At 46.4% G+C, this 12,704-nt stretch overlaps 1 protein-coding gene across 1 annotated transcript in view; it reads left to right on the forward strand.

Moving 5' to 3' along the window:
* The window catches only part of RUNX1 (runt-related transcription factor 1), a gene marked incomplete at its 3' end in the record, with an annotated part of 257,544 nt that overhangs the window by 48,778 nt on the left and 196,062 nt on the right, over nt 1–12,704 (forward strand). The gene's annotated exons all lie outside the window — the stretch shown is intronic.

Consider the following 12,704-nt stretch of genomic DNA (forward strand, 5'->3'; position numbering starts at 1 on the left):
AAAGTGACTGTTTTGGAGGTAAAACCAGCATTGGTTGATGACTGGTAGATGGAGGGAACGAGCAAAAGAAAACAGGCATGGAAGTATCACATGTTCTTCAGCATAAGAAATCTGGAAACTGCAATTGCCATAGAGGACTATGGGAGGAAGAAATTTGGAGGGAAAGACCAAAAGTCTGAATCTAGAGACATTCAAGTCTGCCTTTTGCTTTCTGCTGCCTTATCCTCAGCTCAGCCTGGCACCAGAAGAAGTGGCTCAGGGACAAACTAGTAACCAGGTGTTCCCTGCATGTGCAGGGCTGTCACTGAGAGTGACTTCCATCCCCATTTTTCCTGGAACAGAACTCAGATTAGGAGGCCATACCAAAAAGCAATGATGTGAGAGATGGTTGAGAGAGATAACAAAGAATTTCCAAGTATTAAGAGTAGTTAATGTTAATTATACAAGTCCAAAGAACATGAAGCACTCCACTATGGGAAAATGAATAAAACAGCTGTCTGCTTACCCTTCCAGAACCTTCCATACAGTCATGTATGGCAAGCATTTTTTTGCCAGTTGATTGTTAAGCTTTAGTGCCTGATGAAAATTATATGATTGTCTTCCCTCTAGATTTAAAAAAATCAGTAGACACAGTTTCCTCTTTGGGAATTATTACACCTCTACCTTGAGACAAGAATTCCTTAGATACTTTTCAGCCTTGAATTTTAAGATGTTTCAGTGCCTTATATCCATAGTTCTAACTTTGGACATCATTTGCTTTTGTTTGGATTGCAATTAAGTAACTGTGTAATAGTCAAATATTGTAAGTGTGGCTCCAACATCTTGGGTGAAAGCTCATCTCATTCAGCCCAATAAAGATGAAGCTTACCCACTAGGTAGAGCCAGCTGAAATCATTTGGAAAATTTCACTTAGCTTTAATCCAGCAGGTTCCTCTTTCTGTTGAATGGTATCAGTGGTGAGTTCCTTAGAAAGCTTAGTCTGATATGATAGTCACGCTTTTAAAAGGAGGAAGACCAGGATCTACACGGTCTTGTGCCTAACGGGAGAGAAGAGAGGAGCCAGCTCTTCCACTCATTTTCCGTGTACTTCCCATGGGCTGAAGGCCTAACCATGTGTGGTCACAAAACCCAGCACCGAAACAGCTGTCCCCTTTCATCTCGGTCCTCACATGTCGAACACTAGATTGTGTGTGTGTTTTCAATACTCTCTTCCAGGGAGTTCGGAACACACGTGTTCCTTTTAACTCCTACCAGACCCTGAGATCTGCAGGCCAAAAGGACCATTCTGGAAGGAATTTGGAAAGATCAGGGGTCAGCTGTTGAGCAATAGCCTGAGGTTCAGGAAGCACAGGTCTGCCAGGTCAGCCCCTAACTCACTCACCCTCAGCTGGGGGCTCCATGACCTTGATGTATCTTGGTTTTGTCACCCATAAAACACAGATAGCAACACTTCCAAAACAGACACTAAATGGAATGCATTTTGTGATCTTTGGAGAAAAGGCAGCCTGTTAACATATGCTAACAACGTGTTATTCTGGGCAGGCCTGGAGCCATGGCCTCCCATCGCCACCAGAGTCATTTTGTTTCAAGAACCTCTGCCAAGAACAGCCTGATCACCCCAGCCTCCAAGCTCCGGCTCTGGGTCCAGCTGGCATGAGATAAAGGGCCACTCTGCCCAGTTGTGTGTGCTGCCCTGCTCACCCAAAGGCCTTAATTCAGGGCTTCCAGTGCTGATGGCCACTACAAGTCACCAATTCCACCTAAGAACAGACCTCCTTATCACCACGTGCCTGCCTCCCATCAAGTCTATTAACTCTCTCATTGGTGGGATAGAGCAGTCTAGGCTGGCTCCTTCAGAGAGAATCGTTTTGCTTTGGAACACAGATTTACCAATTGTACCTCACGAGTGGATATTTAGTAGGGTGAGAGCATTTGTGGTTTGTTTTGGTCTTAAGAAAAAAGAGGCCAGGCGTGGTGGCTCATGCCTGTAATCCCAATACTTTGGGAGGCCGAGGCGGGAGGATCGCAAGATCAGGAGATCGAGACCATCCTGGCTAACATGGTGAAACCCCGTCTCTACTAAAAAATACAAAAAATTAGCCGGGTGTGGTGGCGGCGCCTATAGTCCCAGCTACTCAGGAGGCTGAGGCAGGAGAATGGCGTGAACCTGGGAGGCAGAGCTTACAGTGAGCCAAGATCGCACCACTGCACTCCAGGCTGGGCAACAGAGTGAGACTCCATCTCAAAAACAAAAAAAAGAAAAGAAAAAGAAAAAAGCTGACCAGATAAGATGAGGACTGGGCTCTCTGGCTCTCTCTGCACTCTGTGGAGTTGACTTTCATGTTGCCCAAAACCAGATAAAATCCTCTGAGGAGGAGGACGAAGGATGAAGGTGGGGCAGGGAGCAAATGTTGCCAGGAACTGTCACTGTTATCTCTGAAAGTCACACGGTGGTCTCTGGATGTTGTGTGGTCCTTCTGAGGAAGCCACAGGGGCATTCTCAGGAAAATGGGACTGATCTCTGTGGCCCCTGCTCAGGTCCCCTTTTCCTAAGCCCCCTGCTTTTTCTCTACATCCCCTCTCCCAGTCCTTCTTGCTTCCCTAAATATTTTCTTGAGAGGAAACCAGGGCAGCAAAGATATTAATATTGACAGGCTCAACCCTTTCCTGATGGTCTTAAAGTTTCAAAGAGAAACAAAGAAGATGCAATGCTTACCCAAGTCACACATCTTGAGTGGTAGATGTCTAGATAATGTCACCAGGGCAAGGCAGAGGCAAGGGAGATGGGGGAGGGGAGTAGAGATGGTCCTGGACGTGCCAGGTGACCATACGCTCAGCCCAAATGAGAGCCTACCCTGGGTCCTTCCACCCTATCTTGCAGAGCCCTCTTCCCCAATGCACCCCAAATGCACAGAGAAGGCCAAAATGAAGTGCCCAGATTGGGGGGTGTTGGGGAGACAAGGATGATGGGCTTGGGTTATGAAAATCATCTTGGGAAGTTTGCAGGAAAAGAATAGTGCCTGGCAGCTCCCCTTCTACGCTGAGCTCCAAAGCAGGAGGAAGTGGGGTTGAATATCAGCACGAAGAATTTAAGATAGACCTAAGGAAGCATCTCCACACAGAAACAGCTGTTCAGCGGGTAAAACATTCCTGCCTGGGGTGTAAGCCCCTCTCTTTGAAAGTCTCCAAATAAGCAACAGTTCTATCATCTATTGAAGCTGATCGTCAGCAAGACGCCTTCCAGTGCCAGGACTACTTTACCATCTAATTTTAGCAATTCCTCTTGGCAAAGGAAGGGTTTCCCCCTTCCTCCGGCTATCTGGTGTTCCACACACCATCTCCTACTGCTTCCTTTGATGTTGGGGGGTTCTGTGGACTCAAGGCCAGATACAACACAGGAAGAGACACACTCATAGGCATTACACTGCCCTATCTCACCGCAGCAATAAGAGGCCTGTATTTTTTTTAATTGTGAATTTGAGGCACTCAGTTTGAAAAATATGGGCTGTCAGGTTTGGGATTAAGACACAGTATCAACCATTATGTCTACAGCCATGCAAAAGTCTCTTTTTCTTTTAAGGGCTGGGATGTTTAAATCGTGATTTTATTTCAGTTGTTCATTTAAAGATTTCATTCATACTTTTAACTCATTGTAAATGAATGCAATTGAAGCCCATCACATAAAGATAGAAAGCGGCTGAAAGCCATGAGAATGTGTTTCTCATTGTGGAAACAAGTTAAGTCATTTTCTTCTCCCAACTAAATTTCTTCAGTTTAGCTAAGGGAATTTTTTTTAAAAGGAATCATAAGTTCCGAATTAGTTTTTCATCTCAAAAGTTAACCCTATGGAAAATGTGGCAATGTTTCTGAGTTTTGCAAAGTATTGCGATAGTATCTATGTCTTATTGCTCAAGATCTAAACTCTTATGTTTGAGAGTAGGGGTTTGCTGTGTATGTGTGTGTGTGTGTGTGTGTGTGTGTGTGTGTGTGTGTGTGTGTGTGTGTGTTTTTAACATCTTGGCCTCACAGTGTAAAGTGATAAGCTCAGGAGGAATGTTGAACACCTACGTTACTAGATGACTTACGGCAACACTTTCTGTAACGAGGATCTCTCTAAAACCATCTTTTTTTCCACTTACAGTTTCAGTAAGAGGAGATCAGTTATGAAATGAAGTAGGAGAGAACAATAGAGAGAGAGAGAGAGAGAAAAAAGAGTTCAGCATTCCTGTTTAAGCTAGCTAATATTTTTTAAATGTCGACACTGTTCCAGGAACTCTGCTTTTTAGGCCAAAGATTCTGCCCTGGTCTTTATCCTCTCCGCACCCCCAGCATCTCGTGGGCTGACGCATCCACAGGGTTTGAGAAAGAGACACAAAAGGTCAGACACATGACACAGCAGGAACTCAGGAGGACGTCCCTGCCGCTTGCTCTCTTCTGATAGATCTCCCCCAGCCCCCAGTTCCCAGCCTCTGACCCCAGTCCCACCTTCATAATGTCCCTTTCTCTCGATTTTCTTTCCTGTACCACTTTTCCCTCCATTTAACCCTCCTCCTCATCCCCTCTCAGGCAGAATTGTCACACCTGAGCCCTGCAACTGAGCTGAACAATATATATAAAACTCAAGCCCGGTTTAGGCAGCCTGACCCCTGGGATAGCTCAGGGCAGTGGTTCCTTGGGAGAATTCCTGCTTGATGAGATGGAAGGTCCAAGTCAATAGCCTCATGGTCCCTCCAAGTCTGAGAGTCTGTCATTCTACACACCTGTCCACAGGCTGCAGACATATAAAGGTAAATGTTCAGGTATTAGAAAATATTCAAAGAATTCTCAATGTTCAAAATTCTGAAAAGCAAGTCTATGCTGAATGTGTGGTGGGGGCATTCTAAAAGATAAAAATGATGGATACAAAAAGCCAAGTATACAAAGAAACACCTACATATACATACACAGACACCTATACATGTACATTCCAAGAGACAGAGAAAATAACACAGCATTAGTTCCTAAATAGCCTTTTCTGTAAACTCCATGACAACAAAGGACAAGGAGTAAATTGCAATATCTAAAGATTTAAATATCAGAATACCTACCAGAGGCCAGACATGGTGGCTCATGCCTATAATCGCAGCACTTTGGGAGGCCAAGGCGGGTGAATGGCTTGATCTCAGGAGTTTGAGAACAGCTTGGGCAACATGGCGAAACCCTGTCTCTACAAAAAATACAAAAAGTAGCTAAACATGGTAGTGCACACCTGAAGTCACAGCTACTTGAGAGGCTGGGGCAGGCGGGTCACCTACGCCAGGAAGTCAAGGCTGCAGTGAGCTGTGATCACACCTCTGCACTCCAGCCTAGGTGACAGAGCGAGACCTTGTCTCAAAAAAAAAAAAAAAAAAGAATAGCTCCCAGAAAGTAACAACTTTTATTTCAAAGAGGTCAAGTCTCAACAGAGTTGTCATACTTTTTTTTTCAGTTAGGAAAAATGATGACTTTAATGCATTACTCATTTTATCACTTTTAATTTACCAAAACTAGTGAGAAATTGGGTTCCCAGCCCATGAAGTTCCACCCTTTGTGGTCAGAGCTGAAAGGGTCAGAGAGTCTGCTGGGAAGGGTGGAGCCTGATGTGTAGGACCCAGGGGGACACACTGGCCTCACAAGGTGGGGCCTCTGTGGCCACCAGCCATGCTCAGGAGCCAGTCACCACCCCTCAGTCGCCCAGCATGGCACAGCCTGCTTAGTATCCATTGCTGACTTCGGCTACCGGTCAAGTTTCCTTTCAGGCTTAAATGCCACGGGTGTCCATGCGGGTCTGATTCATGTTCTCCTGGATTTCTTGCCACCCTGTTCACGGGCCGGTCTGGAGCTCCAAGACACTTGCCTGCGATGGCGTTGCAGTTCCAGCCAGGAAAGCCAATTACTTGCGTCAGAAGTCGGCTGAAGTCTCTGAGGGTATACGGGAACAGAAGTGCCCAGTCAGTATTTAGGCTGGAAGTTAATTCCTATTTTCTTAGGTCAGTCTACATCTATTGACCAATTTAACTACAACCACAAAAGTCTGCATATATGTGTATGAGTCTAACATACCAAAACCCTTCATTATGTCCTCATCAGTAGAAGATAATAGATCATTTTGTTTTTATTTTTCTGTTTAATTTTCAATTTTTATGGGAACGTAGTAGGTGTATATGCACCTAGGCATATAGGTGTGTAGTAGGTATATACGCATAGTAGGTGCGCACCTGTGGAGCTGTGATCACACTGCTGCATTCCTATGCACCCACTGCACCTATACACATCTTGTGTATGGGGTACATGAGATGTTTTGATACAGGGATGCAATATACAATATATAATAACCACATCATGGAAAATGGAGTATTCATCCTCTCAGCATTTATTCTTTGTGTTATAAACAATCCAGTTATACTTTTAGTTACTTTTAAATGTACAATTAAATTTTTATTGACTGGGTCACCCTGTTATGCTATCAAGTACCAGGTCTTACAGATTATTTCATTTTACGTAGTTTACACCCTAGGTAAATATTTTACCCTTCCTCCAAGTTTATAAAATGTCTTTGAAATTTTTCTTTAATTTTCTTTAAAAATATATGAATGGCAATGGTCAAAAAAAATGTTCCATCTAGATGTTCTGGTACTGTTAAATGATCCAATGGTTGTCAAAACTTGCTCTATGTTTACCATCACGACCTTTACTTTCTCCTTCTTCATTCACTAAGGGGGCCTGACCTTTCTTCTGTTGCTAACGGGGCTTTTGAGACAATTCCATTTGTTGCCAGCCGGCCCAGAGGGAACAACCCTTTCCCCAAAACCACTTGCTTGACTTCAAAGGATATGAAAAAATCCGCTTTTAGGAAAATTAATGAGTGGAGAATCTCAATGAGTGATGTGGAATAAATTAGAGCATTACATTTATGCCAGGTCATTCACGCCACATTCCTCAGTCACATGCCCGTGTGTGTGTGTGCCTGTGTGTGTCTGTGTGTGTGTGCGTGTGTGCATGTGTCTGTGTGTGTGTGCATGTGTCTGTGTGTGTGCGTGTATGCGAGTGTGTGTGTGCATGTGCTTGTGTGTGTGTGCGTGTGTCTGTGTGTGTGTGTATGTGTCTGTGTGCGTGTATGCGTGCGTGTGTGTGCGTGTGCTTGTGTCTGTGTGTGTCTGTGCATGTGTGCGTGTGTCTGTGTGTGTGTGCATGTGTCTGTGTGTGCGTGTATGCGTGCGTGTGTCCATGTGCTTGTGTGTGTCTGTGTGTGTACCTGTGACTGTGTGTGTGCGTGTGTGTGCGTGTGTCTTGTGTGTGTCTGTGTGTGTGCGCATGTGTGTGTGCGTGTGTGTGTGTGTGCATGTGCCTGTGTGTGTCTGTGTGTGTGTAACTGTGTGTCTGTGTGTGTGTGCATGTGTGCGTGTGTCTGTGTGTGTGCACGTGGGTGTGTGGTGCGTGTGTGTGTCTGTGTGTGTGTGTGCGCGTGTGTGTGTGTAGGGACAAACAGACATTGTCCTCTGACTCTACTCTGGCTCCTATGAATGGTGTTTTACCTGAAAAGGCAAATCAAGTGGAAAGTCCCTGAGGTTCCTAGGAGCCCCTCTGGTAAAGTTTTGTTTGCCTCTAGAACTGCTTTTTTCTCTGAAATTGTTCTTTTTTTAAAATAATGATTTCTACCCTACATTTTACATTACCCCATCCCATAGCTACATCACTATGCTTGCATTTAAAATTATCCCTGACCAGGGGTGACATCGTTAAGGCGTATAGATTAGATTGGGAAACTTGGCTTTCTGTTCTGGAAAGTTTAAAAAGCTTCTGAAATTGCCACGTCTTCCTCAAAGCAGCCACCCTAGAAGTACGGCAGAGGTGATGGCATCTGCCAGATACGAGGCATGTGAAGTGCCCAGCACCTTCCACAAGTGCTTCCCAAAGGCCCCAGATGCCCTTCCTGGCAGAGAAAGAGAGTGGTCCTTTCAGGGAACCGTCCGCCCTGCTGGCAGCTCTGCCTAGAGAACCGTCCAGTGGGAGTCTCCACTCCCCTCCCTGCTGAGGCCTGGGCGGGCTGCCTGCACAGTCATCCTCCTCATTGCTAGCCCTGACATGGAGAAACTGGACTTGGATGGGTCCCTCTGGCCACAAGGTAGCTGCTTTACAAAGCCCTGCCAGGCCAGCTCGAGGACTGTCTGAGTCTGAGCTTGCTGGGCACTGCCTGGGCTGCCATGAAGGCGTTTGTGTGGATATGCAGTAGTGAACATGCCAAAGGACATCGCCATCCCATTTGTTGGGCTTTTTTTTTTTTTTTAATTTGTAATGTTTAATCTTGTGAAAGAAACCTCATAATCTTTGGAGAGGGGAGTTTTTCTTTATACCTTTTATCACTCTCTTACATCACCACTTGTTGATTGATTGGGAGATTCAAGGCTGGTCACCCCTAGAATGTTAATTCCTTGGAGACAGATTCTGGAACCGGTCTCACTGCCTAATCCATCCTCAGTGCCTAGAACAGTGCCTGCCTGACTCATGTTCACTTCAGGGATTCACTTTCTAAAAAGGGAGATTGAAGCCCCAGGTGACTGCCTCCTGCTGGGAATGTGCCCCAGGCTCCTGGCTCGTGCTCCAGCACTGTGTACCTCCCAAAATGCTGTCTCGTGAGAGGAACACGCTGGCCTGCCTGTGCAATGTGTGCGCCATCTGGGAGTCCCCCACTGTATCCATCACCGGGCAGAACTGCCAGGGAAGCAGGCCTGCTGGCTCTGTCCCTTGTCCTGGGAAGGGGTAGAAATGCCCAGGTCCCTGGAGACACCACCTGCTTTACTCTCCTGAGAGGGGGTGTGTTACTTTCCCGTGCTTGCCATAACACATTACTATAAACTGGGTGGCTGAAAACAACTGAAATTATTTTCACAGCTTTGGACACCAGAAGTCCAAAATCAAGGTGTTGGCAGGGCCTTGCTCCCTGTGAAGGCTAGGGGGACATCCTTCCTTGCCTCTTTCTCCCTTACGGCAGTTGCCAGTGCTCCTTAGCTTCTGGGCTACATTAGTCCAGTCTCTGCCTCCAGCATCATATGAGGTCTTCCCTCTGTCTGTCCATTTTCTCTTCTTATAAGGGCATCAGTCATTAGATTTAGAGCCCACCCTAATCCAGGATGACCTTATCTTAACTAGCTACTTCTGCAAAAAAAAAAAAAGCTATATCCAAATAAGGTCACATTCTGAGGTTCTGTGTGGATGTGAACTTTGGGGAACACTACGCAGCCCAGTTCAGACCATACGGACGTAGGAGCCGTTCCCTTATCTACCACTTTTTAGCCGTGTGACCTTGGGCAAGTCACATCACCACTTTGTGCCTCTGCTTTTCCACCTGTAAAACAAAAATAACAGTCATCATCGTCATCATCATCATCGTAATCCCTGCTGGGAATGCTGCCGGGCACATAGTGACAGCTATGCAGTTTGGTCAGATAAAGTCAGTCAAGTGCCCGTAGCTGCTATGTAGAGGTAAACTGCATGGACGGCCATGTCATCAAGGACGCCACTGGGGGTGACACGGAAGGGAACAGACTCACAGGGCCAGCCAGGCTGCACAGGGCAGAGCACCCACCCAGGCTGAGGGGGCCATCACAGATGTGAATATTCTTTAACTAGGGGGATCTAGCCAAGGGAAGAGAGGACCAAGTGTAATTTCAGAAGGAGGTAAAGGCATGTCCAAGGATCTAGGGGCAGGTAGGGGCCTGGCATGTTCAGAAAACCTGAAGCAGCTGGGATATAGCAAGAGAGGCAGGCAAGGTGGAACCACAGAGGCTGGGCCCCGGTCTTCGCCAGCCCAGCAGTAAAGACAGGCCTCCAGCATTGCTGCTGGCTTTAGTGATCAATGATTCGTCAGCCCAGCAGTGAAGACAGGCCTCCAGCATTGCTCCTGGCTTTAGTGATCAATGATTCTCTAAACCTCTGGTTGGACAGAATGACCCAGCGTTCCCTTGAACAGTACGGCTCTCTGTGCAAATAAGTGAGTGACCTGTGGCATTTTCCTCATGAACAGAGTACAGATGTTTCTATGAAAAAGTTACTGAGCATTTGTCTGCTTTTATGGAAAAGGTGTAGTGAAAATTTATTCCCCAGCCGGGCGTGGTGACTCAGTCCTATAATCCCAGCACTTTCGGAGGCCGAGGCAGGTGGATCACCTGAAGCCAGGAGTTCGAGACCAGCCTGGCCAACATGGTAAACCCAGTCTCTACTAAAAATACAAAAATTAGCCAAGCACGTTGGCGGGGGCGCCTGTTATCCCAGCTACTCGGGAGACTGAGGCAGGAGAATCGCTTGAACCCAGGAGGCGGAGCAAAACTCCATCTCAAAAAAAAAGTTATTCTCCGTGTCCCAACATTGTATCTGTTAATGGAAGAGCCCCAGTTGTATGGGTGCACATCTCGGTGGTTCACCATGTAACAGCAGCAGGAAAATGAAGCTTAACCTCTCAAAAGCTTTCAACTAAAGCCCTCCCTCTGATCCATGTTTTTTTTTTTTTTAACTTCTAGGGTACATGTGCACAACGTGCAGGTTTGTTACATATGTATACATGTGCCATGTTGGTGTGCTGCACCCCTTAACTCGTCGTTTACATTAGGTATATCTCCTAATGCTATCCCTGCCCCCTACCCCCTCCCCACAATAGGACCCAGTGTGTGATGCTCCCCTTCCTGTGTCCAAGTGATCGAGAACATGCGGTGTTTGGTTTTCTGTTCTTGGGATAGTTTGCTGAGAATGATGGTTTCCAGTTGCATCCATGCCCCTACAAAGGACACGGACTCATCCTTTTTTATGGCTGCATGGTATTCCATGGTGTATATATATGCCACATTTTCTTAACAGAATGGATCCACCTTTTATGACCAGGCCTATTGCACTGGCTCATTTTTCCCCACTATGGCAAAGATCTATCGCTGATTCTTTTTAGCACCAGGAATGTCACACAGTGGCACACGTGCAGCTCTGCCATTCTGGGGGTTCCTGCTCTTCCCTGGGGAAGCTTCCAGAAGAAACTGCCTTGTCTGCAAGTCTTCCATGGCTTGTAGGCTCCAGACCCTACTTGCATCACAAGCAAACTCATTGCTGAGATTCTGGTTTTAAAAAGCATCTTCCTATTTTGTCGCATCCGATGCCTCACCCAGCTGCATGAATATATCTGATGCTTACTGGTGGTCAGGGGTGTCTGAATGAAACTGACAGACAGAGACATTCAGGAGGGAAGCAGCTCAGTGCAGCAGCAGAGAGATAGAACCTTGCAGCCTCAAGTCAGTCCCTGTGCAGAAAAATGAACAATAGAGTCATAGAAGCTCAGAGTGGGAGGTGAGCCTTGTAATTGTGAAAACAGCTCACATTTACTGTGCATCCACCCCGAACTAGAGGTTCTATGTATGCCATTTCATTTCATCCTCCTTCCACCCTGTGAGCATCCTCCCGTCCCCAGCCCATGAGGAGACAGGTTAAATGGTTAAATGACTGGCTACTTGGAGCATAAGAGGTAATCCACCTTCTCCCCAGTGTACAGATGTGACAGGCAAAGCCCGGGGAGTCTGTAGGGCCTGCAGAAGGGAACAAAGCTTTGTAAGAGCTAGATCCCTGTGGTTTATCCTTTGTGCTACTGCTTATAGTGAGCTGAAGAGCTTTGGTCAAAACTCTTACTAGACATTTCAGCTTTTGCAGCACAAAGACATTTAAATTCTACCAGAACAAATAACTCTTGTGGCCAGATTTTCATAGTTTTTTTCAGAAGCTACTTTGGGTGGATTTGATGCGTCAAAAGAGAAAGAATCATCCTCAGAACTTCCCAAGTAGACTAGGAGGAGAGAAACTGCTTTAATCAGGGACATGCCATGCCAGGCAGTTGCCCGAGGGAATGATTTCAGAAGCCTGGGAAAGACCCTGGCCTCCAAAAGTAACTTCCTCCCCCACACCTCCTAGCACAGCCTCATGCCTTTGACTTCAAGCTTAGGTAACCTCTGAGAACTCAGCTCTCATAGAAAGGTAAAACTATCAGTCATTTAAGCTGTAGTACAAACTAAGAAGCTACCCCAAGCAGAGTACAGAATGACAAAGATCAATATAAAGAGATCTGGGGCTGGGCACGGTGGCTCACACCTGTAATCCCAGCACTTTGGGAGGCAGAGACAGGCAGATCACCTGAGGCCAGGAGTTCAAGACCAGCCTGGCCAATATGGAGAAACCCTGTCTCTACTAAAAACACAAAAATTAGCTGGAGGTGGTGGCGGGCACCTGTAATCTCAGCTACTTGGGAGGTCGAGGCAGGAGAATCACTTGAACGCAGAAGGCTAAGGTTGCAGCGAGCTGAGATTATGCTACTGCACTCCAGCCTGGTGACAGAGCGAGACTCCATCGAAAAAAAGAGAGAGAGAGAGAGAGAGAGAGAGAGAGAGAGAGAGAGATCTGGGCCAGCCAAAGGCTGGATCTCTCCACTTTGCCTGAACCTGCACCTATTGGGATCATGTCAGTTCCCTTTGAGGATGTAGGGGCCTCAGAGCCTGGAAAGCCACACCCCTATTCTCCTGCCCACTATCAGCTACTGGATCAGAATCCACCAACTGTTGACACGTTCAGCCAGTTTCTCAAACATCCTCGTGTTCAGGGTGTTCACTTGGGACAGGATTATGGGTGCTGGAGGAGACCATCCCAGTAATAATCATAAT

The sequence above is a fragment of the Colobus angolensis genome, unplaced genomic scaffold, assembly GCF_000951035.1.
Source record: "Colobus angolensis palliatus isolate OR3802 unplaced genomic scaffold, Cang.pa_1.0 Scaffold300, whole genome shotgun sequence".
Lineage (NCBI taxonomy): Eukaryota > Metazoa > Chordata > Mammalia > Primates > Cercopithecidae > Colobus > Colobus angolensis.